Consider the following 7788-nt stretch of genomic DNA (forward strand, 5'->3'; position numbering starts at 1 on the left):
AGGTTATGGTATTATGCGGTTGCCTTGTATGTGTGTGTGTCAATCATCATCACATAGACAAGAATAAAGGCTTATGTGTAAGTCCTATAGACATCATCGCATATATCGCATGCGTTCTAAACTAGAAGTCGTAGCATTTGCGTTGAGAGATGATTTGCTATTGTATATGTGTAGCATGATCACATAACATGAACGCAATCCTAGGAAGTGTTAACTGAACCTCTTCTCAACCTGTTCCCCCGCATATTCATTACATCTTTCTTAATATTAACTCTTTTCTTAACTCCGTTGCATACATTTTATACCGTAAACAACAACCCCACAACGCTTTGATTTATTTGTTACTGCAAAGTAATCTAAAATTTATTGCCACATACTATTTTCCTTAGTCCTTGAGTTCGACCCTGGGCTTACCAGAAAACTCAGTAGGATTTATACTTGGGTTCTGCTGAGAAAACTTGTTGCATAATGCATTTTTCATCACTGCAATCCCTTTCATTATTTCACCACATAAAATAACGCATCAATGTGTTTATTTGTTTGTTTTGTAGATATTAAGCATCTGGGAGGTAGAATCAATCATTACAAGCTATTCGAGGTTAATTTGCAGCAATTTGGAGCTAATTTGAGCAACTGGGCTTCAAAAGGACGTGAATGGATGAAAACACCCCTGGACGGAGCGTTACAATTCTCAAATGAGCGTTGCAAAATGCTATAAGGCAATAGCTACCTATTTTGAGCAAAACAGCTAATGCTACGAATTGAAGACATAAGTGCATTGCAAGGAAGAGTAGCATTGCAATGCTACTTGTAGTGTTGCAACGCTCATCTGTGCAGTGTTGCAACGTTGCGACGCTGCCCTATATATACGTTTCTTTGCTTTAGGTCAGAGGAAGACTCCCACCTTCAGCCTCCAACAGAATTTCCCCTTTCTTCTCTCTTCCACTTCTTATTTTGGGCATTCCTTAAGTAATTTATCGAGTAGATGCTGGATTGTAGCCTTTCCATCTCCATGGGACGGTAAGGTTTTGGTTTCATAGCTTAGGTGTTCAAAGGTACTCGATGTAATTCTTTGAGATATTGAGTTATTGATGTTTATGCGTTTTTAAATGCGATGAAATAATGGTGTAGAATGCGATGGAGGAATATGCGTTGTGCAAGCAAGTTTTCTTAGCAAGACCCAAGAATAAATCCTACTGAGTTGCCTGGTAAGCCCAGGGTCGAACACAGGGACTAAGGAAAACAATATGTGATGGTAAATTTTGATTACTTTACGGTGACAATTAAATCAATGAGTTGGTTGGTTTGTTGTTTAAGGTATAAAGTGTATGCGGTAGATTTGAGAAAAGAGTAATTATGCGAAAGATACAATGAGTATGCAGAGGAACGGGTTGAGAAGGTCTTTAACTAGCGTTTCCTGAGGATGCGTTCAAGCTATGCGATCATGCTACACTCATGCGACAACAATTCATTTTCCAATGTAAATGCGATAGCTCCTAGTTTTAGGACGCATGCGATGTATGTGATGATGTCTATAGAGCTTATTCCTAAGTCTCTACTTCTTGCCTATGCGATGATGAAAGATGCACACATAGACAAGGTGACCGCATACAATCATATCCTATCTCTAGGGTGCATGCGATGTGTTAATAGTAAACAGAACTTATTCCTAAGCTTCTTCTCTTGATTATGCGGTTCTACTCTGACTCTCCCGAGCCTAGATTCTAATATAACTTTTCCAAGCCTAGATTCTATCCTTAGACTACCCTCCCGAGTATCTCTAGAGGAAAAATGACACATACATAATACATGATGATCGCATAAAGTGAAGATCCTAGGTTCTGCTAGCTAAGTGCTTCTCAACCCATTCGACAGATTTAGCTACTCATGCATAATGTAAAGAGAGTGAACAGATATAAAATGCAATTTCCATTTTCATAAATAAGATCAGAATACAAAATGGCAATGGAAAAATAAGGGTAGAGAGACTAGTGGTAATATCTTGCTTCCCAAGGCTTTTACACTGAGTTATCTCTATTCTGCCCGCTAGAGTTGGCCCTCTCTCTGTTTTCTACGCTTTTCGGTACTCTTCCAAGTTCGCCAGGATGCTTCACCTTCCACACCTGACCAAGTAGCCATGCGAGAAGCAGCATTCCTGGCTGCCAGTAGTAGGCTTGCCGCCCAAGCCCACATTGTCCCCAGACTAGTCAGGAGAGCCCAGAGAAACCCTCTGGCCGTTAGGCCTCCTTTGTTCAAGAGAGGAGGAAGCACCGAGAGCATGCCTACGCCAACACCTACCGTCTCAACTGAAAGTGAAAGGAAGAGACGCAATGATATAGAGGTGTTTGGCAACATCCTGAGTACCTTGGAACAAGAAGGTGGACTGCTCGAGGAAATCAACTACTGCCTACGGAGGAGGAGACGGTGGGGGTAAAGGATGGAGTAGTGGTGGTGGAGGAAGTGGTGGTTGAAGAAGAAGAGACGGGAAGAGGCATTTTGGCCCTTGAGATTCCTGAGGTGACTGCCAATGCAGAAGCCTATGACGGACCTCCAAGAAGAGAAGAAGAAGAGATTGCAATAGAAGAGGTCAAGGAAGGCGAGGTTGCATTGGAGACCCCTAATGTTGTGTTGGAGGAAGTTACGGGGGAAGCGCAACTAGTAGTGGCTGAAGAAAAGAAGAAGAAAAAGAAAAAGACCAAGGGAAAGAAGGCTAGGGAGGCTGAATCTTCCCATCATCACAAAGAAAAGAAGAACAAAGAGCAAAAGGATGATGATGAAGATGAAGGGACCAAGAAGGAGAGAAAGAAGAAAGAAAATGAAGAAAGGAAAATACGCCAGTATGAAGAGAGGCGCTTGAGAAAAGAAGAGGAAGCAAAACAGAGGGCTGCGATCATGATCTTCAGAAGCAATCATGATCTGGTTATAGCCGACATACCCATCCAAGAAGTAGTAGAAATCATTTCCAACTAGACGGTCTAGCATCTGGTCGATAAATGGTAAAGGGAAATGATCCTTCTTTGTTGCCGCATTCAGTTTGCAGTAGTCCATACAAATCTGTCATCCAGTGACGGTCCGCATTGGTATCAGTTCTTTATTTGCATTGGGGACTACCGCCATCCCTTCTTTCTTCGGCACGCATTACACGAGGCTGACCCACGTGCTGTCAGCTTTTGGATGATAATTCCCGTGTCTGACCACTTGATTATCTCCTTCTTTACGACCTCTTTCATCGCAGGTTTGAGTATGCGCTGATGTTCGATTGATCCTTTGTGACTCTCTTTGAGACGAATCCTATTCATGCACTATGTGGGGCTGATTCAGTTAATGTCTGCGAGCATCCAGCCAATTGCTTTTACATACTTTCTCAGAATGCTTAGCAGCGCATTTTCTTGGTCTTCATTAAGTGTAGAGGAAATGATTGTAGGTAGCATTTCATTCTACCCCAGAAACGCATACTTCAAGTGGGCAGGAAGGGTCTTCAGCTCTATTGTTGGTGGTTGTTCCAGGGATGGTTTTGTTGTGTTTCTTTCTTCATTCCCTGTCGTCTTATCTTCTTTGGATACGATCATCTCATATTTTTTGGTTTTTTTTCTGTGATCGCATTGCATGCTACTATGGATGCGGTTGCATCCTTATCTTCATTTTCATCTTCTGACTTTTCTTCTTCATTAAAACTTGGTTCATCGTCGGATTCATTGAGGTCTTCTTCTTCAGGATATTTCATGGCTCGGATAATGTCAAACCCGAGCTTCTGTCCATTCATGCTCAGTGTGATCTCTTCTTTGTACACATCAATCTGAGTGCGACCAGTGGATAAAAATGGTCGATTGTAACTAGAACATCCTTCACCTTCCCCTCTGGATGCACAAGATATCTATTTGCTAATTGGAGAGTCACCGTCGTGGGCGCCAGCTGGCCACATTCAGCAGCTTGAAAATTGACAGGGGCATCAAGTTGATACTGGCCCCGAGATTGCAAAGTGTTTGACCGATATATAACCCTCCAATAGAGCAGGGTATAGTGAAACTTCCAGGGTCGCGCATTTTTGGTGGAATTATGGATTTTGAACTTTGCGTCAGTGCCACCATTGCGAACTTACCAGTGCTTCTTTTCTTCGTCACCATATCCTTCAGAAACTTCCATATGTGGGTGATAACGGGCAGAAATGCACGTTATCATAGTGCTAAGTTCTTAAACAATGTTGGATTGCGTTAAGGAAATCACTTGTCGAGTGCAACTTCACCGCAAGGCTTTGCGATGATCGTGCTCGCAAATATTTGCCCATGAAGGATCGCCGCAACTTGGTCAGTGCAACATGGTGGGTGCATCTGGGTGAAAGGCTAATTAATCGCAATTGGACAGAAAGCTGATGACAGTCGAATCTGAATTAAGTTGACAGCCGATAACGATCATAAGTACATTCATCTTTTCGGTGACAAATATTCGGTCCATCAATCAGGAATTAAAGCCGTCCCATCTATACAACCATGAGAGAGAAGCCGCCTTTCACCATGGATGCTCTATAAATACCAAGGGAAGCCTTCAGAAAAGGGGTTAAACAGTTCACGAGTTTAGCTATTCTTTGTTCCACAAGTTCGCACGCCCTTGTTTTCTTTCATTTTAAGGCGGAGCAAAAGAAGAGTGGTGGCGCCAGAGATCGCTCAGGGAAACTTGAGAGAGAACCTTAAGGTGAAGAAGTAGAGAGCGGGCTGACTCTCGCGAGGGTGAGATTGTCTTTTGAGCACAAGTATAAAACAGTGTAAAAGTCTGGGCAGCAAGAGATTGCTACCAAGCCTTTTATTCTATACTTGCGTTGTTCTTTTGTACTTCATCTTTATATTTATACAATGGAAGTTCTATTTCTACATCTGCTCACTTTCTTAGCACGCATGAGTAGCTAAACTAGTTGAATGGGTTGAGAAGAACTAAGCTAATATGATCTAGGAAGTTCATTGCTTGCGATTGTCTTGTTTTGTGTTGTACAAATTACCCTTTAGAGTTACTCGAGAGAGATTCTAAAGAAATAACCTAATGTCTCAAGAGAGCTAGTTTAGAATTTGGACTCGAGAGAGCAAGATTAGAATTGCATAAACAAGAGGTAGGGACTTAGAAATAAGCTCTGTTTGTCAACTTGCATTGCATGCATCCTAGAGATGGGAACAATATTATGTGGTCGCCTTATTTGTGTGTGTGCTATCTTGTCATCGCATAAATAAGAATAGAGGCTTATTTGTAGGTTCTATAGACTTATTACATATATCGCATGCATTCTAGCATTAGAAGCCGTAGAATTTTCATCTTTGAAGTGGTTTACTATTGTATGCATGTTGCATGATCGCAAAGCATGAACACATTCTAGGAAGTGTTAGCTGAAACCCTTCTCAACCCATTCACCGCATATTCATCGCATCTTCCGTTCACCAACTCTTTTCAAACTCCGCTACATTTATTTATTTTTCATTAACGCAAACAACAAACCCAAAAATTTATTTATTTATCTGGTTACCGCAAAGTTCTTCATAAAAATTATCAATGCAATCTGTTTTCACAAGTCCCTATGTTCGACCCTGGACTTACCAGGAAACTCGCAGGAATTTACACTTGGATTCCGCTGGGGAAACTTGAGTGCACAATGCAATTTCATCAACGCATATCATCCATAATTCACTTCATAAAATCAAGCATCAGTGGGCATCTGTTCAATCGCCTCAGTGAAAGGAATGTTAATATGCAACTGTTTCAGCATATCCATGAAGCGTTGATACTGTACCTCATCATTTTCCTTATTTTTGAGTCTCTAGAGGAATGGTGGCAGCTGTATTCTCACGGTCCCCTATTTTTTCGACTTCGAGGTATATGCAATCTTTGGTTCCATCACCCTTTTTCTTCTGTTTCTCCTCGAGTCAACGCAATCTCTGGTTCCAGCGCAATTGGAGCAGTCCGGCTAGGCTCCTTCTTCTCCCCTACTAGTCTTTCCACTCCGCAATGTCACAACTTGACATTGCTATTTTCCTGTACCCCCTGGGTTGCGCGGGAGTTTCGTTGAACTCAGCAGGCCCCCTTGTGGTCTATTCTTGAGTTCCCCTACAATCTGTCCCATATGAATTTCTAAATTGCGGATAGACGTCGCTTGATTTTGAAGCACAGTTTCATTCTTTTCAATATATTGCTTCAACAAACTCTCCAATGATGAAGATTGCGGTGCTTGCGAAATGTTGGCTTGGTTTTGCGTTGGACCATTTATTCGCGGGAAAAATCCTGATGGCCCTTCTTTTTGCGCCACTGATTGAAAATTTTGCTGTTGATTTTTCCATACCAAAGTTAGGGTGGTTTCTCCACACGGGGTTGAACATGTTGGAAAACAATTATTCTTCACGAAATAGACTGACTGTGGGTTTCTTGGGCATTCCTCAAGTAGCACAACTTCGTTCGTCTGGTTGATTGCATTGTCTTGCCCACTATGCGGTTCTAGGCTACTGATTGCGATTCGCTGTATCTGGTCCTCCTTTTAGTGTGGGTTCAATTGGATGAATCTGTCAAGTCAAAGTTCATCATCGCAGTGATTTGGTTCTAAAGGGATGCGATGGCCTCGTTATTTGTGTCACTGTCTTTGATTCTCAATCTTTGATCACTTTCTCTTCAGTATTCATAATTTTTAGAAATACAATCAAGGATATTCTTGGCCTCATTGTAAGTTTTATAAAGCAGACCTCCGACTGCTGCTGCATTGGTAGCCGTTTGCACAGCAGGGTTTAATCTGTGGTAGAAAATTTCCATTTGTAAGGAGTCTGGTAATCCATTATGCGGGCAATCTCTTACCAGCCTCTTAAACCTCGCCCAGGCATCACTGAGGGATTCGTTAATATCCTATTCAAAATTAGTGATCAGCTTCCTTCTTCTGGCGTTCTCCTTCGGAGGGAAGTACTTCTTCATAAAATTCTCAACTACTTGTTCCCATGATGTAATCTCCCCTAGTTTGAGAGAATAAGCCCATTTTCGTGCCTGGAACGAAAATGGAAACAATGTTAATTGAACCTCCTCAGTGGAGATATTTGGGAACACAAACGTGTTGTAGATCTCACTGAAACTCTAGAGGTGGGCATGCAGATCCTCGCCACGCCTACCACCAAATTTTCCAACAATTTGGATCATCTGCAGCATTACCGGTTTCATTTCGAACCTCGATCTGTTAAGAGCTGGCCTCATGATTCTTGGGGAGAAATCATAGAGGTTCGGGAATGCATAGTTCCGAATGGGCCTATTGCGGTCGTTCGCCAATAGGATGGGATTCGCCATGATATTATTTTCATTTGGTGCTCCATTTCCTGGTTGTTCTGCCATTCTTGGAGTTCTGTCTTGTTGTTGTTGGCGGTTGTTTCTCAATCTTCGTCGGAACGTTCTTTCAATCTCCGGGTCATAATTCGCCGAGATTGAAAGTTGCAAAGAAAATAAAAAAAAATTATCGTTAGCACCATGTATTACCGTAGTCCTCGGCAACGACGCCAAAAACTTGATGCGTTTTTAATTGCGATTAAATGATCGTGTAGAATGCGATGTAGGAATATGCGTTGTACAAGCAAGTTTTCTTAGCAAGACCCAAGTATAAATCCTACTGAGTTGCTTGGTAAGCACAGGGTCGAACATAGGGACTAAGGAAAATAGTATGCGATGGTAAATTTTGATTACTTTACGGTGATAATTAAATCAATGAGTTGGTTGGTTTGTTGTTTAAGGTATAAAGTGTATGCGGCGGATTTGAGAAAAGAGTAATTATGCGAAAGATACGGG

At 41.8% G+C, this 7788-nt stretch overlaps 1 non-coding gene across 1 annotated transcript; it reads left to right on the top strand.

The window, feature by feature from the left end:
* Positions 1-6793: 6793 nt before the first annotated feature.
* On the top strand, positions 6794-6900 carry LOC120089615. The gene has a single exon (XR_005485288.1). It is a non-coding gene; the product is annotated as a small nucleolar RNA R71 (small nucleolar RNA).
* Positions 6901-7788: the final 888 nt, after the last annotated feature.

Source organism: Benincasa hispida, chromosome 10 (assembly GCF_009727055.1).
Source record: "Benincasa hispida cultivar B227 chromosome 10, ASM972705v1, whole genome shotgun sequence".
Taxonomy (NCBI): Eukaryota; Viridiplantae; Streptophyta; class Magnoliopsida; order Cucurbitales; family Cucurbitaceae; genus Benincasa; species Benincasa hispida.